Source organism: Halichoerus grypus, chromosome 7, assembly GCF_964656455.1.
Source record: "Halichoerus grypus chromosome 7, mHalGry1.hap1.1, whole genome shotgun sequence".
NCBI classification, from domain to species: domain Eukaryota; kingdom Metazoa; phylum Chordata; class Mammalia; order Carnivora; family Phocidae; genus Halichoerus; species Halichoerus grypus.
In genome coordinates, this window is record NC_135718.1 from 66830866 (window position 1) to 66856766 (window position 25901).

Here is a 25901-nt window from a genome sequence, read left to right on the forward strand (position 1 = left end):
GACACTGACAAGCAGCATGGGGGGGAGGGCACCCCGAGTCCTCAGTCCCCTCAGATCCAGGTGCCTGAGCTGCCAGATCTCCCTAGGATATGGGTTCCTTTGAACTTTTTCAAAGGTATGGAGGAAAGCCTGGCGTTTTATGAGTTCTGCCGCAGGCAGAGGAAATGGCTGTGTGCGAAGATGGAAGCCAATTAGAGGCAAAGGTCCGCAAGCTGCTCTCCCGCAGAGCTTGCTGCAGCCTGCCTCCGGGCCCGCGGCCGAGGCTCCAGAGCCCTGCTCCCGAGGGCTGAGGGGCACACAGGGGGCTCCTGGACGGAGGCAGGAGGCCATTCCGAGGTGCCCTCCTTTGGACTGAGTCCACCTTTGACCCCTCTCACTGCTGAATTCTGGAAGACAGTGGCTTGGCTCGGATCCCCCATTCATTAGGTGTTGCGAGAAATGCCTGAGTCAGGCCAACTCGATTCTGGCGGTGGGAGGAAATGGCAGTTCTTTTTTCTTGTCTTCCCTGGTGCCCCTAGGGCCATAGAGCTCTCCTGCAGAGATATCCCGCCTCAGATCAGTGCCTTATGTGCTACATTCCACAAAGTGGCCAACCCCACCCAGGACTAAGGGCTTCTCAGGGACGCAGGACTTTCAGGGCTAAAACAAGTTCGTCATTATACCCACAGGGCTTTTATCCCTCCACTAAGAGACCCAGAGTTTCAGATGGAAACAAAGGAAACCTGTCCCTGAAGACAGAGAGCATGGAGACCAGTCCTCCAGTTGCAGAACACACCGGCCTCATCTGAGATTCAGAGGACAGGGCACATGGAGACTTCCACATGGGCCCCAAACCAAACCACCTGGGTCAACCCAGACCTGAAGGCTTCCCCAAGCCGAGCTGAGCCTGGACCCTTAGAAGCCTGACCTCCTCTGACCCAGCTGGGGCTGCGCCCCTTGTTGCCACCACCACCACCAGGCTCCCAGTCCCCTGAAGCAGCCCTGCTCACACCTACCCAGGTACCCAGGTATGGTAAGGATGGACGCCACCCAGGATGATGTCCACACAGCACTGCCAGTTCTGTGCATTGGGCCATAAAGAATGATCTTCTGGGTCTTTATTCTTGCTGACATCCCATATCCCTGGCAGGGTGGATGGAATAAGGGTGAGTCTGGTGAGAAGCTTGTGGTTCATTTTGCCTTCCAAGTGACCATGACCCCAGTGAGGTTTGTAGAATGCACCTAAAAAGTGAAGGGAAGTAGGACAGGGTTTCCATCAGCCTTCAGAACCCCCTGCTTACTCCTCCTCTCCTCCAGCTCCCCTGGCCCTGTGGGATCAAGCAGGAGGAGGCTCGGGCACAGCCGCAGCGGTCCGTCCCAGGCCTCAGATACAGGCAGTGAAGAGCAGGGGGAGAAAGTGGAGCTGAAGGGAGAGAACAAGGAGGTGGTGGGGCAAGGAGGAAGAAAAGATCCTGCGCATGGTTGGGGGGCTTCGAAATTTCCTCGGCGTTCACCGAGTAACGATACCTAGCATCCCCTAAATGCCCCTATGGCTAAGATCTCTGTTAGCCACATGGTGACTCTTCCAGCAGCCCCACGAGGGCAGGTGGGGTTCTCCATGTTTACACGGAAAGAAACCGTCACTAAGGGAGGTTAAGCCAGTTGCACGAGATAACAAAACTAAGAAATCTCAATCCCAGGTACGTCTGACTGCAAAGCTCTCAGCAGCTATAATATACAGCTTTCTGTCTCGCACACTCCTATTTGCATAAGTGCACAGTGCATCTCCATGCCAAGGACGGTTCCTATCTTCCCAACGTCAAGATCCACAGGTTCGGTCCTTAGGACTCCGTGGGAGAAGCCCGTGCCGGCCACAAAGCCCCGCGCGGGGCTGGGGAACGGCCGCGGAGCTCCCCCTGCTGGCCCCGCCGAGAGCACACACAGGACGTTGGGATGGCAACGCGAGCAGCAACAGGGACGCTTCACAAAGAAAGCAGATCGCGGCAGCCATGCTGGAGACCGCGCTGTGCTTGGGCTATGTCCTCCTTCTGGAGCCCCGGGGAAGGAGGGGAGCAACGCACAACGGCCGTTTCCCAAAGGAATGCTGAGAGGTGTCCCTAAAATGCAAATGATCTTTCAGCTTGAGAAATCTCAAAGGCGGGTAGCTTGTAGTCACATGGCCTGAATTCAAAATACAAAGAAAACACAAGAAACGAGAGCTGATGCTTGACTAAAAGTAAAAACAATAATAAAAGCCATACAGAGACATACAGCAAATGTTACCAGGTTTGAGCCCTTCCTGCGTGCCAAGCACTGTTCTAAGAGCTCCACGGTTATGATCTCATTTCATCAACAGCCATATTGAGATAATATTATTTTTATTAATTAATTTGTTAACCAATTTTTATTAATTTGTTCATTTTTATTAATTAATTATTGTTATCAGCTGTGGAAAATGGGGCACAGAGATGTATGTAAAGTCATTTGTACGAGGTCACACAGCCAGAAAACAGCAAGAGCCAGGGTAGATACATAAAGCAAAAGCCCTGCGGGAGACAGAGCATATGCTTAAAGAACAAATAATTCTGCCCTCCTGTGTGTGCGCACTAGTAGTATTTCCAGGTACTCGGTCTGTTTATTGCTCCTTCTTACATCCCCGGTAACAAACAAGCAAACAAACAACAAAGCATTTGTGAGTCCCAGAGTTAAGGTGGTTCGTGTCTGGCCACAGGAAAGAGGGAGCCCCACACACTTCCCTCCCGGAAGTGGACATTCTGCCCTGAACCGGAAGTGAACATTCTGCCCTGAACCGGAAGTGAACATTCTGCCCTGAACCGGAAGTGGACATTCTGCCCCTGCACCGTGAAGACATTCTCTCGCTCCCTGAGCTGAGCAGCCGGCAGAGACAAAGGGGGCAAGCTCAGGAAGCGTAGGCTCGGCTAAGTGCCTTAGTAAATTACCTTTCATGGTGTGTAAAAGGAATTTGGCATTCGAGGGGAGAGAAGAAAGCAGATTGGCCGAGGTGCAGAGAGACATCTGAATCTTGTTCCTCAGTTCTTAGGAGACGCTTCCAGGGCATACTTCCCACTCTGCTTTCTGCTACAAGATGACAGAGATGACGAGATAACGTTGTGCCTACTCGCTTCACAGGAGAGGTGAGTGAGTTCGGGGGGGCGCGGGGCAAAGTTGACGACAGCTGACCTTGGTGTGACTCTTGGTTCTTCCGTAAAATATAAAGCCTGCTGGAGCACAGAACTGAAGAGACTAAAGAGAAATACCCTGGCACCTGGTGTCGATGGCTGGGTGCTCTTGCTTTACAAAGGGTCACTAAAGACACCCCGAACCCCAGATCTCCACCGTAGCTAGAGGGAGGAGTTGATGGGCTGGTGTGGAGGTGGGAGGACGTCTGTGGGAAACAAGTTCAGACCTTAAAACTGGAAACATCCTGGGGATCTTGGCAGGGTTTTAGCTCCTCCATCTGCCTTTAGATGAGGGACTTACAGCTGACCTTCTGACAGTGACCCCCAGTCTTGTGCAAGGACAGAGCTAAGCTTTTGGCAGCACGCTGGAGCACAGATGCGCCAGGGACGTTCTGTTAACAAAGCACAAAGGGTAGAAGGAAGGAACAAACCATTCTTGTTCAGAGAGAGCTCCATTGTGTTTATCCAACAGGACAGAAAGCCTCCCCCCTCACCACCACTGTCAAAGGCAGACCCGTCCCATGACCAGAATCGGAGTCCTGCCCCTGGAGCAAGGATCCTGAGGTTTCACCGTCAGGGAGCAAAGCCTGCAGCTCCAGTGAAAACCCAAGTGCTCAGATCTCGCAGCTAGGGGGAGGGCAGGCCAATATCCCACCCACTCAAGAATCACTTCTTTCCACTTGTCTGAGCAGAGTGGGAAGGAGGGCCTCCGGAAACCAGCTGGAAGGGAGTTGGCTGGGGCTCTGTTGTCACTGATTTATGAAGGCCTTTCAGGGCCAGAATGACACCATCCACCCTCAACCTACCTCCTGCTAATTTATGTTCTCAGAGCTTTAAATCACGGTGACAGCCCTGCAGGCACTTTGACCAGTCAAGGTTCCCCCGCCCCCATAGTGGGCCCCGCACTGCACTCTACACCCCAACCTGCTCCCAGCCACACTCCCAGCCCCTGCTGCTGTCGGACTCTCTGCTGTCAGATAATCAGCAGAGCGGTGACTGACTGAGAAGCTCCTTCCACTGAAAAAAATTACCAAAGTTAAAAAAAAAAAGTATTGACATTATGACTCACCCTTACCTGGTATTAGTGCTAAGCTTCAAAGCAAACACCTGCGACCATCGACAAAATAAATGCTAAATTACTAAGATACCTACGTTCTTTTTCTAAACGCAGATTTTACCACACTACCGAAATCTTGCTAGGTTAAAGGAGTTTTCCAATTGCCCAAAGCATCTGAGTGCCCATTATTTCCACCGCACTTTTATTTTTTATTTTTTAAGATTTTTATTTATTCATTTGACAGAGAGAGAGAGAGAGAGCACAAGCAGGGGGAGCGGCAGGCAGAGGGAGAGGGAGAAGCAGGCCTCCCGCGGAGCAGGGAGCCCGATGCGGGGCTCGATCCCAGGACCCCAGGATCATGACCTGAGCTGAAGGCAGACGCCCAACTGACTGAGCCACCCAGGCGCCCCTCCACCCCACTTTTAGATGCTAGACCAAACCTTTGAAGTCCACTACCTCTTGCAAGTAGATAGATAGATAGATAGATAGATAGATAGATAGATAATAAAAACCACAGCTCACTAGAAAGCCTTAGTATTTTTGAGGGCACCACAGTAGCTTGCTCTACCATATGGTCGCTATAGTAAAAAAGCACAAAAAACAAAGCAGGCAGAAGCAAAAAGTAGGCAGGAAATGAAAACCAGGCTAGCTAGAAATTAAAGAAAGGCTTTAGGAAGCAATATGACAAGGAAAAGAGAAAGTTGCAGATGATTTTGTCTCTGGGATCAGAGCTTCATTCCACTGCGAAAGTTCAGGTGGCCATTCATTCAGTGGTCAGACAGCCTATAAGCATTTATTATGCTCCCACAACATGCTTCTCATTGTGTTGGAATTAGGAGTCATCTCTGAGTTTATCCAGGCTCTTCTAGAGAAAGAAATCCACCTTTATAAAGCGAAATCATCCAGATTGCTGATGTGGTCTTCCCTGGATGGCTTCTTATGACAGAGGGATTCTGGTTCTGGCACATGGTGGCCAAGGATAGACAGTCATCTGTCACTGTTGACTCACCTCAAGGGCAAAACTCAGGATCCTGTGATCTTGGCTGGCTCACCCTCCTCCTTGCTTTATGCACAGTGGGCTTTAACATCACTGTTCTCCCCCAAACTCCAAACAGGAAGTGAGGGTTGTGATTTACTTCAAAGGGTACAGGGGGGCCCTAAGACTGCCTGAAAGTGAAGGTGTAAAGCATGCTGTGCAAGGAACACTATTATAAATCCTGGGGCGCTTGGTTGCCCCCAGTGGAGTTTGACTTTGAGTTTTGTTCTAATATGATCAAAGCAGTAGAAGGGGGAGGGCATATAATAAAAAGGGGGTTCTGATTAGCACTATTTGAATATATATTCCAGCTGGGGTAAAACACATCTGAATCATTGACAACCTCAAAGTGCTAACAATTCTATGAACTAGTGGAATTAGTAAGAGACACATCATACCAAGAAGAATTAAATGACCAGCTGCAGGTGATGTGGGAACTTCAGACAACGCAGAGGTCAGAGTGAGCAGGCACAGGCTTGGCCTTCTTGCTGTGGGGACTGGGCCAGCTTTGGAGAGGAAAAGCAAAAGGAAAAGTCACCACAGTCAGTAGGCCCTAAGAGCAAAGACGTGAAGGAACAGAACTAACAGGTTTCTGAGGAAAGCATGACTAACTCAGTAGACAAGGAAAGTTCACTTAAGGGAGAGACGGCAGGTGAGGTCAGATAAAGTTATCAATAATATAGGGGTCATTAGAGATCCATGAAGGGAAATCAAGATACTGGAATAACTATTTTACAAAGATTCATCTGATATCAAAATATAGAAAGGATAGGAGCATAGAAAGAAGAAAGGCAGAGAAAGGTTCTAGGAAGCTCTTAATGTCACATAGACCCGAAGCCCTGAGGATCTGGAGGCAAGAAGGAGCGGGTAATGCAAGAGACACTCGCTGAGAAGAGGCAAGACTCAGTGTGTGACAATCTGGGTGACTATAGAAGACAGGAGGAGAAGTAAACATGACACAGATTTTGAGCCCCTGTATTTCCAATGAACATGGTAGGAGTTCCCATCAACCCCGGCCCCCGCCCCCGCCCCCAGTTGCCACTATTGTTGGCATCCAAATTCTGTCTTCAAATCAGAGCCTGATCTTACAAGTGGACTGAACTCTGAGGCAGAGCTTAGGGGCCACCGGGCCTCTCTGGTGGCTGTTTTCATTGGGATAAATGTCAAGTGTTCTAACAGAGACCAAAAGAACTTAAAGTAGACATTGATTTCTCTCTCCTGTAATAGTTCACACATGTGAGAGCCCAAGGCTTATATGGCAACGTGTCTAAGACAAGGTTCTTCCTCTCCATCCTTATAGTGTTGTCCTTGTTGGTGTTCTCCCAGCTGGCTTGCTCCACTTCCTCCATGGTCTACGCAGCAGGATGGAGGAAGGGATAGAAGGAAATCATACTCCTTCCCTTCAAGGGTATGACCTAGAAGTTGCACAGCCGTTTGGCCAGAACTTAGTATGTCCACACCCAGGGGCAAAGGAATCTAAATGAAAATCTAAAAGAAATGGAGTCTTGATCTTGGACAACTCAGGTGAAAATCCTATTACTGTGAAAGAAGAAATGAATGGATATTCGGAATTCACCTGCCATTACTGTTATGGAAGCATTTCACCTAAAGCAATAAATCACACCTTTTTTGAGCAGTGTGGAAAGAATGGCCTAAGAAAATGATGGTACCATTAACAGAAACAGGAGAAATGAGCAGAAAAACCAGCAAGGGAAGTAAGATGATTAATTCACTGTGGAAGGTTTAATGAACACCCCAAGAAGCATTGGCTTGGGGCCATTGAGAGACCTGGCACTGTAGCTCAGGGGCAAGGACAGGGTTAGAAACCCAGGTGACAGCCATGATGGCAGAGACCAGGAATGCCTTCCAAAGAGACTGAGAGGATGTGCCTTATTCAGGACTATTCAGTGGGCTTCAGTCACAGTGCTGGATGTTTCTAGACAGCCTCCAAAAAGAAACTTAAGTCCTACTCTCCACTGAGATTCCTTGTTCCAAATGGCACTGTGCTTAACCTTGGGAAGAAAAAGTGTTCCTTTTTTTCTATTGAGTCTGTATTTGAACCCTTGATGGACAATGACTTCTCCTTATGAAGTAAGCCAGGACCTTCTTGATGCCAGTCCCTCTTAGCCTGTGTGTGCACATTGGTGGGCGGGAGGGAGTAAAGACAAGAAGGAAGTGTTGAGAATTTCCAAGGCACTTTCTGTAAGCACAAGCTGCCTTTTTCCTGGTAGTCATTAGCATTTTTGAGCATCCTGAATTTTTCATCCTCTGTTGTTTAGCCATCCATTTTTAAAGTGCTTGCATCAATAAGTAGGATCAGGGGTCCAGTGGGCAGAGTGCCGGTACCCTCACCTAGTGGCAGAGATGGATCTCTGGTCAGTGGGCATGAAGTTGGCTCCAGAATATAAAGTGGGTCCCCTCTTCCAAGCTACTTGGCAAAGTTCTAACTCAACTGGGGAGCCAGCAGTCCAACCATCTAGAAGATAGATGTAAATGTCAAGGGCTGAAGGAATGTGCACAACATGTGGCAAAAAAAAGAGAGAGCGAGTGAGAGAGACGGAATTCCAACCGACAAATCCATGGAAGTCTCTCAAAGTCACAACCGCAAGATCACCATTCTGTCTGATGACATTCTGAGCATCGAAAGATCAAGTTTTATATTGATTTATATTCTATTTCTGTCCTGGAGCAAGATCAGGAATGTCATATAGGGTGTTTAGATCCACCTGGGGTGCAGGGCAAACCAATAGTAAAATGAAGTCGAGGCAGTGCTTAAATGGTTTGGGTTTCTTGCCAACCAGCGAGATATAGTTAGCAGAAAAGGAAGGCAGTGCCCATTTTTAATAGCTTTGTGAACTAATGAGGCAAAAATACTAAGGAGGCACCTGATGTCTTTGCCTCCAGCACAGAAGGAAACTAAGGTTTACGGAGTGTGTATTACATGTTAGACATTTTACATATGCTATCACGTTTATCGTCCCAACAATCCTGAGAGGTGGATTTTGTTATTCCTACTCTACAGGTGGGGAACCCAAAGCTCTGGGACATTAAGTAACTTGCCCAAGGGCACACAGCTAATAAGTTGTATGGTCAGTATATGAGCCCAAGTCAGTCTTTATTTATAGACAGTACATAAAAGGGAGCCAATTAATCATAAAGGGAATATACCCAGAATTTTTTTATTGGAAAGTGTTGCATAAAATCTTGAAAGTAGGGTGTTTCTACAAAATGCAGTGTGTCTAGATTAGAGAGATTAAAAGAACTATGTTAAAACTAAACTAAATGGACAAAGTAAAAATATAAATTATATGTGGTATCACATTAGCTTATTAAAAGAAATACGAAGCCTTCCAGAATAACTTAATGTTAGAAGTCTGAAAATATCAAAGTCAGAATTTAAAGCACATAGAACTCTCATCCACTGCTTGGTTGAAGTATAAATTGGGGATTTTTTTGAAAAGTGTTTAACATTATCTACTAAAGCTAAACATACACCAGCACGCAGACCCACAATTCCACTCCTGGGTAAATACCCAAGACAAAATAGGTGCATGTGCCCTCCAAATATCTGAGCATTTCTAGCAAGTTTATTTGCTATAGCCAACAACTGGAAACAACCCAAATGTCTGCTCATAACAGATGGATATTTCCTGGCTTTAAGGCCTTCCATAGGTCCCTGTGGTCTTACTGATCCAATTTCATTCTCTGTTCCTATTACTTTAAAAGCTCAGAGTTCCAAACAGGCAAGGAAACCTCACTGCACTGGGTCCCCACTGGGTGTGATAGGAAACCACATGAATATGTTGGTGATTCTGGACATGAGGGCAGCCTGGGTCAGAGAATGAGGGAATGAGGATAAGACTTGGGAGGTAGAGACATAATTAACTACCGTGGGAAGGTTTGTGTGTACATTTCAAAGGGTAATAAAACCTGGATCCATTCACTTCTGTTCCAAAGAGCTGTAACAATCCAGAGACACTAATGTTTTGATTTAAAGAAGAAAGCAGTCAATTCACAAAAGGGCTCATAAACATGTAAAAATATACAAACTCGGGCGCCTGGGTGGCTCAGTTGGTTAAGCAGCTGCCTTCGGCTTGGGTCATGATCCCAGGGTCCTGGGATCAAGCCCCACGTCGGGCTCCCTGCTCAGTGGGGAGTCTGCTTCTCCCTCTCCCTCTGCCTGCTTCTCTGCCTACTTGTGCTCTCTATCTCTCTGTCAAATAAATAAATAAAATCTTTTAAAATATATATATATATACAAGCTCACCCATACTCAAAAAGAAGAAAAATGCAACCAAACTCACTACCATGTTTTGTTTATCAATTTAGCAGAGTTTTTAATTTTTTTTAATATCAAATGTTGGAAAGGTAGAGGTAAGTTTTCTCACAAACTGGGGACAGAAGGTACTTTGATAATAAGTTATTAAATGTCTTAACTCACACACACCCTTTGTCCCCTTTTAGAATTATCCAAAGGAAAAAATTGTGGATCTGTGTAATGATCACAACTCTAAGGGCCTCATCACAGGGTGATTTTTGATAGAAAAGCCTATTAGTCCAATAGTAGAAGGTTGGTTAAATACATTATGGTATATCCACCCATTTTTTGAAATGCTATAGGAAAATATTTAATGACACAAAAAATGTTTGCATTATTAAATGAAGAACAAGCTATAAATGTCATGCAAAGTATAAGAATATATGTATATACACATTTATAGAAAAACACTTGAAGTCTGTCTACCAAATCGATGACAATATGGGATATTTAAATTTCCTTCCTTCTGCTTATCTACATGTTCTAAGTTTTCTAAAACAAATTCTCATTACTGCTGGATTAAGAAAAACAATAACCATTATTATATTTAGTAATATAAAGGAGTCAGCTGGGAACTAGATGCAGCCTCGCGGTTCGCAGCAGGACCTCTGTCTCATCTACAGCTGCCCCCACCCACTGCCTGGGGGCCAAGAGCCGGCCCTTCCTCCTCCTGCCAGCTGGGCTTCTCAGGCCTTGAAACCAACGGGAGCCTCTGCAAGGGTGGAGCGGGCAAGAAGGGAGGGAGCCTCTGATGTTCCTGGGGGCTGGAGGGGGCGTGATCTCACCAATATCTGCTGGCCCCCCAGTGCTTTCTATACATACCGGTCGGGTTTCACTATGGGTTACATAGGTATAAGCAAGCTGGCCTCCACCTTACCATAATACACGACATTATTTCTATTGAGAGTCCATTCCCGGTTCCAAACAACTGACTTATTAGCAACTTTTGGTTCCTAACATAAATTGGGAACTGCGAATTTACTGCTTTCAGTAACTCAGAATGGTTCAGTCACAGCCAGAAATGAGGATGCCTCCAAGAAGAGCTGCTCTCAGAGGCTGTCAATGGCCGCCTCTTGCTATGGCCCTCAGCAGGGCCCTGTGATAGAAACCCAGAGCCTATAAAGAAGATCCATGGCTGCATTACAACGGAATCAATGAGTGCTCACTGACCCTTCAGCCCTCTGAGACTAGTAGACATAAGGGCCCATTTACTCTGCCCTAATCACCACCTTGTCAGAGACACTTGAAGCAACAATGAAACTACGTGACCCCACTGGGGCTGTTGTCTCAGGAGGCTCTGTGCATTGACTGGCAAAGCCATCCTCAAGTCAGCACCGTAACGAGGAGCAGAGGGAACCTAGTTTGAGCTAAACTATGCTATCAACTCCCACTCATTCTTGCAGAGTTGCAATATTTACCTCCAATTACTGGATCTCTGAAACCACCCTTCCACCTCCCTCGAGTGGCTCTTACAGGACCACTCACCCACATAAAAACAAAGAAGTTTTTCTTTTTTCCCCAAAGGAGGTAAATATGGAAATGAGGTGGACAGCAGTGTGAAAGTGAAAAGGATAGGCGACAAGAGGTCTGTGCAGTGGGGTCCTCTGCCCACTGCAAGTGTTTGGCATGGCCTTGTAAACCAGTCACTTAGATTTTATTTTTCCCAGTGACTGTCAGTTGACTGGTCAATACTTAAGATCTTAATTTCCTTAATTGTCTGATCATGAATAAACCTCTACTGACCTATCACCATCCTAAGAAAACTCCATTTTATCAAAAAAGGGAAGGGAAGGGAGTTATTATTTAGCCCCTGAAGAAGGAATCCCTGAGACCTCCTTTAAGTGTTAACATGTCTCCTACACCTGGTTTAGAATGGCTTTTTGAGATGAGAGCCCAGGTTAAATCAGGGCCCTCAAACAGTCCTCTAGATTAGGGGACCAGCAAACTATGATCCAAGGGCCTTTTTATAAATAAGTTTTATTGAAACACAAACACCCTCACTGTTATCTATTGTCTAAGGTTGCTTTTGTGCTACAAAGGCAGAGTTGAGTAGTTGCAATAGAGGCCATGTGGCCTGCAAAGTCTAAAATAGTTACTATCTGGCCCTTTACAGAAAAAGTTTGCCCACCCCTGGTCTAGACAGTGGAGAGTGGCTGGAGCCCATCCTGCTGCCCAGACACGGCCCCCAATAGATACCCCAATACCCACATCACAAAAACAGTCCACTGCTTTTTGAAGAGAAGGGCAGAAAGATTGGGAGGTAGAGAGTTTGGGGGAAAAACAAGTGAGAGAGAGGTAAAGACAATTTAAGACCTTCAGAAAAAGAGAAGGCATCTCAAAAAATATATAAATTCATAAGAATATATAATTAAATGTACAAAATTATGATCCCAATGTAAAGTTTTAGCTAGTGTCTAAGTTGGAGTACGGCTGTTACAGCCAGCAGGCATAATAAAAATTATAATAAGAATATAAACCACCTTGGATTTCTAGAGTGACTTTCTTCTAGCAAGTTCAAAGCACTTCCTTTTCATCTTTCATCTGCCTTCATAACATTTATGAGAATTGTTGTTAGACTCACTTAACAGATGAGAAAATAGATTAAGCTGTAACAAAACTGTATTTAAGGTCTCTTAACTTCAGATGACCATATAACTTTTTGTCTAATAAGCCTTTTTGTGAGTGAATGGGGATGTGATTAATAATTACATTCAGATAGCAGGTATGAACCAGAACTGTCCTAGACACACATTAATTCTCACTTTATTTTTTTAAAGATTTTATTTATTTATTCTTGTGAGAGAGAGAGCGCATGCACTCATGGGCACACAAGCAGGGGGGAGGGGCAGAAGGAGAAGCAGACTCCCCACTGAGTGGGGAGCCGATGCGGGGCTCAATCCCAGGACCCTGGGATCATGACCTGAGCCAAAGGCAGACGCTTAACCAACTGACCCACCTAGGCGGCCTTATTCTCACTTTAAAAACTGTATTCCTATGTGCAAGACTGTTAAATCACAGATCTGTACCTCTGAAAAAAATAATACAATATATGTTAAAAAAAAAAAAAAAAAGAAGATAGCAGGAGGGGAAGAATGAAGGGGGGGAAATTGGAGGGGGAGATGAACCATGAGAGACGATGAACTCTGAAAAACAAACTGAGGGTTCTAGAGGGGAGGGGGGTGGGGGGATGGGTTAGCCTGGTGATGGGTATTAAAGAGGGCACGTTCTGCATGGAGCACTGGGCGTTATATGCAAACAATGAATCATGGAACACTACATCAAAACCTAATGATGTAATGTATGGTGATTAACATAGCATAATAATAAAAAAATAAAATAAAAATAAAATAAAATAAAATAAAAACTGTATTCCATGGGGTAGCCAGGTGATGGGCATTATTAAGGAGGGCATGTGTTGTGATGAGCCCTGGGTGTTATATGCAACTAATGAATCATTGAACATTATATCAAAAACTAATGATGTACTATATGATGGCTAACTGACATATACATAAATAAATACATAAATATATAAATAAATAAATTTAGGGTTCTTTAGTTAAAAAAAAAAAAAAACTGTATTCCAGAGAGAAACTGGAATGAGAAAACTTCAGTTTATATGATTTTAAGCAAGTCAAATACCACCAAATTTATTTCTTGGGACTTTGGAATGTAGAAGACAGAGAAAAGAAATCTCATGAGCCTAGAATCCTAGGAAGTGGCTTAGCTGCCCAGTTCCAGGCCTGGGACCACAAAGTGATTCACCCATCAGCCTGTCATTTGGACTTCGAAAGCAGGAAGAGTTCTGAAGAGGGAAGGAAGTAAAGGCAGAGAGGCAATACCTGTAGCCAAAGGCGCTCTGAAACCCACAGGTAATCATGATCTCCATGGGGGCCCAGGCCCAAAGCTGAAAGCTTTTATTCTTAGATGAGTGGGTGGAGTGGTGGCAACTGATTCTTCAAATTCTTCTTGTGTGTTGGCTGAGAGAGGAAGGAGAGAGATGTGGGGAGGGGCAAGTGTTACCAAGGGAGAGAGAATCCTCCCTTGTTGGCTGTTCATCTGTGTCCCTTTGTGTCACACAGGAGACATCCCATACATGTTTGATGAGGGAATGATTGGTTGAAAGAATTTTTCTGAAACAGAGTCACTAGATTCAATATTGGAACAACATTTCCAATATTAGTCATAGACTAAGGCTTTAGAGGGCTTCACAACTTGTATTATGTTCTCCCATTTTAGTCCAGACACCTCTCCCAAGTCCTGTAAAATTTGGATAATAGTAATATGTATACAATTATATTATAGAGTTGATGTGATGATTAAAAGAGTTAATATATGTAAAGTGCTTAGAATAATACCTGCCCCTTAGTAAAAATTATATAAGTGAAAATGATGGTCGTGGTGGTACTAATGAAGGTATTGGTAGAGGTAGAAATAGAGGTGGAGGTGGTGGTTGTGCTGGTGGAGGTGATGATGGTGGGAGGGGTGATGGAGAAAGAGGTGGTGATTGAGATGGTAGAGGTGATGATGGTAGTGGTAGTAATGATGGTAACATCCAAGCACCATAGAACAATTTCAAACACTCTAACATACATGCAGTTGGAATCCCAGAAGGAGTAAAAAGATAGAATGGAGCAGAAGTATTATCTGAAGACATAATGCCCGAAAATTTTTTCTATGATGAAAAACCAGATCCAAGAAGTTTAGAGAACCTCAAGCAGGACCAACACAAAGAAAACCACCTGCCACATCAAAGTCACATCACTGAAAACTCAAGATAAAGAGAGAAATTGTGAATACAGATGTGAAAAAAATGACTTACATAAGGTAGGAAATAATAATTATAGCTGACTTCTTGACTAAAACCATGGGAGCCAGAAGACAATGGAGATATATCTTTATAGTAGTGAAAGAAAAAAAACCTGTCAACCTAGAATTCTATACCAAGCAAAAATGTCTTTCAAAAATTAAAGCCAAATAAAGATTTTTTTTTTTTTAAGATTTTTTATTTATTTATCTGAGAGAGAGAATGGGAGACAGAGAGCATGAGAGGGGGAGGATCAGAGGGAGAAGCAGACTCCCCGCTGAGTGGGGAGTCCGATGCGGGACTCGATCCCGGGACTCCAGGATCATGACCTGAGCCAAAGGCAGTTGCTTAACCAACTGAGCCACCCAGGCGCCCCAAGCCAAATAAAGATTTTTAACAAACCAAAGCTGAGATGACATATGGCAGGCATACCTGCTCTGCAAAAAAAAATGTTAAAATTATTCAGGCAGAAGGAAAATGTCAAATGGAATTTGTGATTTCAAAAAGGTGGGAGGGAGGAAAAGAGTGACAGATATGGTAACATGTGGGTCAATATTTAAAAACATCTTGTTCTTTGGGGTACCTGGGTGGCTCAGCCAGTTGAGTGGCTGACTCTTGATTTCTGCTCTGGTCATGATCTTGGGGTCCCGGATCAAGCCCCATGTTGGGCTCCTTGCTCGGCAGGGAGTCCGCTTGAGGATTCTCTCTCCCTCTCCCTCTCCCTCTGCCTCTCCCTCTGCTCACATGCTTGCTCTCTCTCTCAAAGAAATAAATAAACCTTTAAAAAAATCTTGTCTTTTAATATATAATTTTTGATTATTTAAAGCAGGGTTCACAAACTATAGCCCACAGGTCAAATCCTGCCTGCTGCCTGTTTTTGTAAATAAAGCTTTTTGAAACAGTCATGTTCATCACTTACTTATTATTTGTGTTGTTATTGTGCTACAATGGCAGGGTTAAGTAGTTGCAATAGAGATTGTATGGTCCTCAAAATCTAAAATATTTACTAACTGGCTCTTTACACAAGAAGTTTGCCAACCCCTGATCTAAAAAAAAAAAAACTCCAAGATATTATGGAGTTTATAACATATGTAGACATTAAATGGATGACAACAATAACACCAATGATGGGAGACCGAAATGGAAGTATACTGTTTTATGGTTCTCATACCATATGTACTAGACTGTGACAAGTTAAAAATATATATTTTATACCCTAGAGGAATCACTAAAGAATAATAATAAAACAGGGGCACCTGGGTGGCACAATTGGTTAAGTATCTGACTCTTGGTTTCGACTCAGGTCATGATCTCAGGGTTGTGAGATCGAGTCCCGTGTCAAGCTCGGTGCTCAGCAGAGTCTGCTTGAGATCCTCTCTCCCTCTCCCTCTACCCTCCCACTCGTGCTCTCTCTCTCTCTCTCTCTCTCTCTCAAATAAATAAATAAATCTTTAATAATAATAATAAAACAAAGAGGTATAGCTAACAAGCCAAGAGGAGAGATAAAGAGAACTCTAAGAAGTACTGAATTAATCCAAAAGAAGGCAAAAAAAAAAAAAAAAAAGGAAAGAAGAAATAAAGGATAGATGGAACAAACAGGTAAAACTTCAAGACAATAAACTGAATCTGAATGCATCAAGAATTATATTAAAGAAGTGGTCTAAACACTCCAATTAAAAGGCAAAGATTGTCAGGTAGGTTTTTTTAACAAAGCAAGTCATAATCTATACTGCCTACAAAAAAAAAAACTGAAAAATATATATATATTTATATATATATATAAAAATATTTATATATATATAGATGTATATATATATATATATATATATATAAAATATATAAAGGCATAAATAGGTTAAATATAAAAGTAAAATCCTGGGAAAATATATGGTATATAGACAGCACTTATTTTAAAAGCTCAAGAGGTTCTATTTATAGCACACAGAATAGACTTCAGGACAAAGAATATTATCAGGAATAAATATGAATCTTAGGGGGTAGGAGAAGGAAGAATTGGAAAAAGATGGTCAAAAGGTACAAACTTCAGTTATAAGTAAGCCCTAGGGATATAATGTACATCATGGTAACTATAGTTAACACTGCTCTATGATACAAAGGAAGGTTGTTAAGAGAGTATATCCTGAAAGTACTCATCACAAGGAGACAGTTTTTTCCTTCCTTGTTATTGTATCTCTATGAGATGATGAATGTTAACTAAACCTGTCATGGTAATCATTTTATAATATATGTACATTAAACATTTATGCTGTACACCTCAAATGTATACAGTGATGTATGCCAAGTATTTATTAGTAAAACTGGAAAAAAAGAAGATAAACATTACATTATTATACGCAGGTCAATTCTATAAGAAGGTATAACAAGGCCAAATATGTGTGCCTCCAATAACAGAGCTCCAAAACCCAGAAAGCAAAAGTTGATAGAAAGGAAAAATAGACAAATGCAAAATTATAGTGGGAGATTCTAACATTTTTCTCTTTGTAATTGATAGAACAAGGCAATAGAAAATCAGCAAAGATACAGATTTCAGCAACACTATCAACCAATTTGCCCTAATTGACACAGAACACTCTACCTAAAAATAGCAGAATACACATTCTTTTCAAGTGCCTATCAGACACTGACCAAGATAGACAACATTCTGGCCTATAAAACAAATCTCAATAAATTTAAAAGGATTGAATTCATACAAAGTATATTTTTCTGAACACAGTAGAATCAAACTAAAAATCAATAGAGAAAAAAATTGATGATAGTCAATGTTGTCTAGAGTGTAGAAAAACAGCATTCTCATACATTGCTAACGAGTAGAAATCTGCATGACCCTTCTGAACATTAATTTGGCTCCATGTACCAAGAACCTACAGTGCGCATCCTTCTAATCCAACTGTTCTATTTTTAGGAATTATGCTAAGGAAATAAACATAGATGTGGATAAAGACTTAAAATACCAGAAGGTTCAACACAGTATTATTGTTAACAGCAAATAAATGTGTGTAGGGGAGGGGGGAGATATCGTAAATATCCAAGAATAGTAGATTAAATAAATTTTCATTTTGATGTAGTCATATAGTAGACTATTATGTAGTAATTTAAAATATTTTTATAGAAAAATACTGGCATGGGAAAATGTCCACCATAAAATATTAATGAGAAAAAAAGTAAGTAGAGGGGCACCTGGGTGGCACAGTCAGTTAAGCGTCTGCCTTGGCTCCGGTCGTGATCTCAGCGTCCTGGCACCAAGCCCCAGGGGTCCCTGTTCAGCAGGGAGTCTACTTTTCCCTCTCCCTCTGCCCCACCTCCCACTCATGCACGTGCATAGGCACTCTCTCTCTCTTCTCTCAAATAAATAAAAATCTTTAAAAATTTTTTTCAAATAAAAAGAAAAGAAAAAGGTGAGTAGATTATGAAACAATATGTACAGAATATCCCAATAGTGTGTGTGTGTGTGTGTGTGTGTGTTTCTGTATGTAAAAGACTAAAGGACATATATCATGTTAACCTCAGTTATCTCTGATCATAGAATAATTGACAATTATAATTTTCTTCTTTGTGCTTCTTTATAAAATCCAAATTCTCTGGAACTAATATGTATTGCTTTCAGAATCAGGAAAACAAGTTTTATTTAAGAAACATTTTCTGTTATATCCAGTTTGAAATACAACTTGTTTAAACTGAAGTCTACTGCTACATTATGCAGAGGTGCAGAGGTTTTGTTTCTTTTTTGTTTGAATGAAACAAGTAACTGTCCCAAAATCTGCTAATAATAACATCTGGGGTAGAAGTGGGTAGGAAGTTAGGGAAAAAGAGAAAAGAGCTTCTAAGAATCAGAACAGGTGCCAACAGTGCAAAGTTGGGGGGTGGTGTGGAGAAGGGGTTTGAATGCCAGTTTAAGTCACAGAGCAAAGATACACACACACACACACACACACACACACACACACACACGGGCATTGGGGGAGACAGGAGACAGAGAAATGGAGACAAAGAGACAGAAAGAAACAGAAAGAACAAAGAGAGCACTTTGGTGAGCAGGTCTGAGTAAGCCCTTCCTCTTATGTGCTCATACCTCCCTCCAGCAGAATCACCTTGTGGCATTGTGGGACTAGCCTGACTCTGCCTCAGACATTCATCACACTTAACACTACCAGCAGAGTCTCTCCTTTAGGTTAAAGAGGTACTTTCTAGAGTGAGGATTCTCTTTGTGCCTTTTAAAAATGGGAAGCACACTTGGACCAGTGAGTTGATGAGCCCTCTATACTTTAATGCAAATTAATTACATCAACATATTTAGGTGTGCTGTAGAAAAACACTAAGCTATGAAAAAAAAGGGGGGTGGTTATCAGGATTCCAGGGCCTGAGACAATCTATAGGAAGCTTACAATTCCCCTAGAATTAGTTAATTTATGAGAAAGTTGGCTTAGAGGTATGAGGATTAGCCGACTTATGAGAAAAAGGGCAAATGAGAGAGATGCAGGAACATGGCCAGGAGGATGGAGACTCTGACAGAGGGCTGTAATAGCTTGAAAATATTTCCACAAAATCTTTGAGACGCCTCCCTTCAAAAGGTGAGGCTTAATTGCCCACATCTTGGGTGTGGGCCGAATGTAGTTACTTGCTTCCAAAGAATAGAATCAGGCAGAAGTGGCAGTGTAGGACTTCAGAGAGCAGGTGTCCTTCCTCCCCACTCCTCCCTGTCCTTCGCTGTCCCTCTTCCTTGTACTGCCCCTGCTCGCTCACTCTCTGTTCACCTGCTCTGACCACAGCCAGCTGCTGTGTTGTAAGGACACTGAAAAGGACACTGAAGCAGTTCCTCAGAGAGGCCCGCGTGGTAAGTCAACAGCCATGTGAGACTTTTTGGAAGCAGCTCTCCCATCCAGTCGAGCCTTCAGATGACTGCCGCCCTGGCCAACAAACAGACCTTGTGGGAGGACGTGAGCCAGAACCACCCCATAGACCAGATTCCCAACCCTTGGAAACTATGTGAGATCATATTTGTTGTTTCAAACTGCTACATTCTGGGGTAAATTTTTGCACAGCCAGATAACTAAATACAAGGGAAAGAAGGGAGAAAACATGAAGACTGTGTAAGGACAAGACTATATGCTTTTAGCTTAATTTCAGATTCCCTTCCTCCCCCAAACCGCCTCCCCCAAACCCCCTCCCCCGCCCCCGTAACATCTTTGCCTGTGCTTAGGGCAGAGGCTGAAGGGAAAAAGAAATAACAGTGATCTGATACGGGGAGGCTTGGGGAATGTGTCTCATAACACAACCGCTAGCCCCACCTGTTGGAAATATGAACCAGGGTCCTCACATTTAAAGCTGGGGGCGGGGTCATTTATTTATTCAACAAATGTGTCCTGAGCACATGGTACCTGGCACTGTGCTATCTACTGGAGACACGGGAAGGAGGAATATAGACACAGGGCCTGCCTTTGTGGCATTTACAGACTAGCACGTGAAAATTCCAGTCTCCTCCTGTGTCTAGTCCCAAATGTACAATGACCCAAAGATGAGATAATGTTACAGATTTCAGGATGGAAGTCTCAGCTGCTAGGGCTGCTTGGTTCAAATAGGGCTCCATAGCCATAGAAAGGCAAGCATGCTTTATTTTCTAGGTCAGAAGTCAATCACAGTGTCTTTTTAGAGACAGAGACACTTCAAGGACTTAGTAGGAGAAAACTCACAGAAAAAGCCAGCATCCAGCCTGCTGGTTACCTCTCTTCCCACCACAGCACCCAAAGCACACAGAGCCCCACCCATTCATCTCCTGGATCTGAGACACTCTCCCCAGCCCTGCTCAGGTCTACACACCTACCATTGTGTATTTCAGTTCAAGGTGTTAGTAAGGAGTAAAGATGAAGCTGAACCTGAACACTGGCAGGGAATCCAGCCAGCACATGACTGCCCATTCCAGCACAGTACACCAAGGCTGTTCCTTCTGCCTGTCAGTCCCAGATGGAGCGTCAAGACAAGGCTTCAGTCTTGGCTAACGAATCCTGATCTGCCCCTCAAAACAACCACTTTGGTTCTCACTTTCTCTTACTGGATCTGACCTCCCTGGTTCCAAGTTCAGGCTCCATCACCCTGTTTCCTTCACTCCCTCCCTCCAACTACTTCCCAGCTTCTTCTTCCAAGTCCACCCCTCCCTACCCGCACCCCCCCTCTTCTGGACCTTGGCTTCCTAGCACCGCATGTGTTAACTCTGTTCATGAGTGGGTTTGCAGTATCTCTAGTTATGGTGGTTGGTAACTCCCCACCAGGGAGCCACATGCCCCAGAGGAAGAAGGGCCACTAGGATTCCAGAGAAAATCTCAAGATTTCCTCAGATCCCAGGAGGTGAGCTGACTGGAATGGAAGGTAGACTTACCTGTGAACACTGAACTCATCACCCATGCCAGGACCTTTCACATCCGTGTCTGGTTTGAGACCAGTTAGCATGGTTGTAAAGTTTACGGACTGCAAACAACTACCTCACTGATGTTTTGTATGATAACAACAGAGGAGGAGAACCCTTATTGTTGCGCCAAGAGGAGTTTCTCTTTATTTCTTAGTAGTGACAGCCACTGAGAGATACAGGGAGGGAATTCTCTGGTACATCTGTTACTTCCCCCAAATCTTCAGCATTCTGGAGACAGCTCATCCCACTCATGCGCAAGAAGAGGATATTATCTATAAGCCCTAGAAGTAACCGCAGTTGACATGCAGGGCCTTCTGCTATTACCCCTTATGCTACCACAGAGCTTCCTAAAGACAAGCTCACTTGTTCTAACAGCTGTGTCACCTTCACAAATACTACAGTCTATATCCCTCTACCCTTGTTCTTCAAACTTCAAAAACTGCATTAGGACCAGCTTGTATAGCCAATACATTTAGGTAATCAAAATGATTTGTGGGGCGCCTGGGTGGCTCAGTCATTAAGCGTCTGCCTTCAGCTCAGGTCATGATCTCAGGGTCCTGGGATCAAGCCCCACATCGGGCTCCCTGCTCGGCGGGAAGCCTGCTTCTCCCTCTCCCATTCCCCCTGCTTGTGTTCCCTCTCTCGCTGTGTCTCTATCAAATAAATAAAATCTTTTCCCAAAAAAATGATTTGTGAAGACCATTGATTCCTGACAGTTCAGATTTTATGAAAGGGAGTCAACAGATACTGTGCTAGGGTAAGTGCAGGATAAGAGGATAAGAGCCAAACTCCTAAGTAAATTAGAAATTGGTGAAAATGTAGGGCTCCCTAACCTCCATTTGTGAAGTAGGCAGAAACCAAGCCCCAGGATTTTGGGATAATGCTGTCCTCCTGTCCAAGCCATGGGGCTTCCTTACAAGCAAAAGACTTCTCCACAGTGAAAATCCTGCCTTATCAACCTTACTCAGACAAGTCAAGAAGCAAGACCCAGAAAATGGGAGCAGAAACTAAGTGCTTTTCTACACTAAAGAGCATTGTTAAAGTTTTAGTATATCCATTCCAAAAACAGAAAAAAATTTAGTGATTATTGATGTGGTAATGTTGGTCGGGGTTTGGAGCTGATGGCCAAGAATTCTCGAGACGTCTTTGGTGCAAAAAGGTGGTTTTATTAAAGCACAAGGACAGGACCCATGGGCAGAAAGGGCTGCCCCGGGATTGTGAAGAGCAACTGATTATATACTATGAAGTTGGGGGAGGTAAAGACCAGGGAAGTTTCCAAAAGGACTTTCATATGCTAAAGAAGACTCCCAGGATCCTGGAGGCCTACCTATTGTCAAGCTAAGGTTGTTTTTCCATCTAGTGAAGCATTAACAGTAAGACAGTTGGGAGTTCCCTGGAGGAATGTTACATTCTGCCTGCCTCAAGTATTTGTCAATGGGCTGCAAGTTATAAGGAAATTTAATTTTATTTACATTTCCTACTGCCTTTGTTCCCCCACATAAACTATCGGTTCTCTGCCCAGCATTACTGGGTGCTGGGGCTGCTAAAAAAGCACCTGGGGTTTCTGCCCTTAAGAAACTGGCTGGCTGATGATAAACAATACAGGACTACAAAAGCCTATAGGAGCACTCGGAAGGGTGACTGCAACCACCTGCTTTGTCGAGCAGATGACTTTGAAGGATGAGTAGGAGTTTGCCAGGAATCAAAAAGGGGGAAAAAACCGTGGAGAGGTCAACAGGTGTAGCGTGTTTAGGGGATTTTGGAGTGGAGTGACCAGAATATAATGGAATATAATAGGGTTGGAAACGAAAGGGCCAGATTATGAAAGCTTTTATGTGCCATGCTCAGAAGTTTATGGTTTACCCCTTTTCAACAGTCTGGCATTTAGTCTGATCATAAAATAAAGATCTTAACTGGGGCCTTGGTTCTAAGCTTCATCAGATCTCTTAAGGATGAAAAGTGTCTTTCTTGTTTCTTTTCTTTCCTTTTTCTTTTTTAACCTTTAGTGAATACTTTAACCACCAGAATTTCTTGTTCTCTTTTACCCTGACATGAAGTTGCTTAACAATGGAATAATTCAGTTCTTTATTTCTCAATATTGCCCTTTTGAAGGTTTCTAGGTTTTTAAAAATCTGAATGCTTTTGGCTATTGTTATTCAGGGAAAGCCTGAGGGCACTCCAAGCACAGCTGAGAGGTCAGCTTCCCGAGGACAAAAGAGGCTTGTTAGATTTAATCATGGGCTCCCCCACCAAGAGCACTGGGAGCAAGATAAAAATGCAGAGTCAGAAACTGAGCTGAACTCTCCGTTCACATGAGGAGTGAGCTCTACCACATGGTATCCACAAAGTTTCCACAAACTATCTCCCACAATGCTGAGTATATAACCACTCAATAAATAATCCAATGCTTAATAATCTCCCTCTCCCTCTTTCTACTTGTTCTAGATGGCTTTAAATACCAGCAATACCTAAAGCCTCCAAAGTTTATTTCCTTGACTTGAGCTCTCTGGACTCATACATCTACCTGCCTACTCAACATCTCCACTCTCACTTTACAAATCTTGATCCCTCTGGTGGCAGATTGTATTTTCTGAAGATGGGAACCACAATATCTCCCATCCCACACGCTCTTCTACAATGTGATGCTGACATGTCCCACGGAAGGCCGAGGCCCATACCCCTTCCCCTTGAAACTAGACTGATCTTTGTGACTCTGTCAGGCAAGAGCGAACGGTAGAAATGAGGCTATGAGACTTCCTAGGCTAGGGCATAGAACTGTCATGCACTTCCATCTTGTTTTTGGAAGGCTCACTCTTAGAGCCCAGCCACCATGCTGTGAGGAAGCCACCAGTCACATGGAGCGGGTGAGGTGTGGGAGTTCTGGCCAACAGTCCCAGCCGAGGGCCCAGCCAATAGGTAGCGTCAACTGCTGCATGGGATTGACGAACCTCAGATAGTTCCAGCCAGCAGCTGTGTCCCCCAACTAATACCACCTGCACCCATTAAGCCTCCACTGAGTTCTGTCCATATTGCAGATTTGTGAGAATTAATCATGTTTCAAGCCCTAGGCTTGGGGTGGTTTGTTACTAGGCAGTAGATATAGTTATTGGAACACCCCAAAACCTACTTTTCCTGCCATCTTCCCTTTCTTAGATAGTAGACCACTCTCTACCCCATTGCTCAGGCCAAAAACCCAGATTCATTTCTCTCTCACATTTTCTCATCTATCAGTAAACCCAGGTGATTCTGCTTTCAAAATATATCCAGAACCCATCCACTTCCCATTACTTTACTGTCCCCCATCCAAGCCTCCATCATCTCTTGGGGTTGTTGCAACAATTCCCCAATTAGTCCCCCTGCTTCCAGGCCTTGCCCCTCTATGGCCTAGTCTCCACACAGCCTTTAGCAGGCTCAGAGCCTCCTGTGACTAATTCACTCAGAAGAAAAGCCAGTATCCTCTCAGTGGCCTACCAGACCCCATTTGCTGCCCTTGTCCTTTGCTGACTCATTAATGCATGGTCCCCCCAATCGCTCCTGCTGCTGTCCCCAAAGGCCCAGCACACTCCCACCTCAGGTCTTTACCCTTGCTTATATCTCCTACTGGGGGGCTCTCCCCACATATCCATAGGTTTGCTCCTTCCCTCCCTCTTCAGATCCCTGCTCAAATGTCTCCTTATCAAAGAAACCCACGATCACTCTACAAAAAATGGCACTGCCACCTCCCCCGCCCCTCCCCTGCACGCTGGACCACCATCTGTTCTTCCATCGTACATATCACTCCTGCCATGCTGCATATTTATTTGTTCATGTTCTGTCTCCTCCCACAAGCAAGTCAGCTTCCTGAGAGCAGGAACTTTGCTTTGTTTACTGCTGCATTCCCAGGAATTACAACAGAACCTGGATGAATCAGATGAATGAATGAATCAGATGAATGAATGAATGATTTTGAAACTAGCACCAAAGGACACCATCAACACAGAGGCAAATGAATCAGAAGAGCCCCACTTGTGTTTCTGCTAATTTGTTTCCCGTAGCATAGATTTTTTTTTTTTAAGATTTTATTTATTTATTTGACAGAGAGAGACACAGTGAGAGAGCGAACACAAGCAGGGGAAGTGGGAGAGGGAGAAGCAGGCTTCCCACAGAGCAGGGAGCCCGATGCGGGGCTCGATTCCAGGACCCTGGGATCATGACCTGAGCCGAAGGCAGACGCTTAACGACTGAGCCACCCAGGCGCCCCATGTTTTTTTTTTTTAAATAGACAACAACACAACACAGTTTGACTTCTTTAAACGAAAATCCACTAACAAGCTAACAACAAGGCAAATACCAAGGGATCTTCCTCACTGCTGGACACACTCGGCTATTGAGTAAAACATTTAGAAAATACCTTGCATCTTCCGCCTCTAGGCTTCCTGACAGTCTTTGAAGATGTCAGATCTAAACAATAAGCATCCAAGTAAACTATTTCACTGAACTGAACTTTTATAAATATAGCCTTTGTAGAAGTTGCCTTCATATTAAAGTCACCTTGACTTTCTGCTGCTCTAGAAACCACTTCCTATGTTATGTGCAGACAATGTGTGATTTTATCTATGTTAAGAAAGAAAAGTCACAACTTGCAATGAGAGCGTATCTTACTGCAGGTCATTATTATTTTGACAACTAGAAGACTTCTTAAATCACATGAGCAATTCATACACCTTACACAAAAATTAGAAACCATAAATAAAAAAGAAAAGAAAAATAATTCAAAATCCTACCACCCAGAGATCACAATTATTACCATTTTGATACACCTCCTTTTACCATATACATATTTATATACATATACCTATTTATACTTTTCTTATTAAAATGGAACCATATCAAAACTACTTGAAGTCTGCTTGACATCTGTTGTTTTCCTTAACATACAAGGAGATTTCACAGACAAGTAGAGCCTTCACAAGTTCTTAAAGGGGCCTTTCACTTATCCCAGACAAAACAGTGTGTGTTTCAGGAAAACACTCCAAGACATGGGCTCAGGGCATCTGGATCCTGGTCCCCAGTCTGCAGAGCATTAGATGATAGGACATCTGGT

General features: G+C 43.7%; 1 long non-coding RNA gene across 2 annotated transcripts in view; it reads left to right on the forward strand.

The window, feature by feature from the left end:
* Nucleotides 1-2834: 2834 nt before the first annotated feature.
* The window catches only part of LOC118555297 (uncharacterized), a 28517-nt gene continuing 5450 nt past the window's right edge, over nt 2835-25901 (forward strand). For both annotated transcript variants that reach the window (XR_004926891.2, XR_004926892.2), the window contains exon 1: nt 2835-3134. This is a non-coding gene — a long non-coding RNA (uncharacterized LOC118555297). The remainder of the gene's footprint in view (nt 3135-25901) is intronic.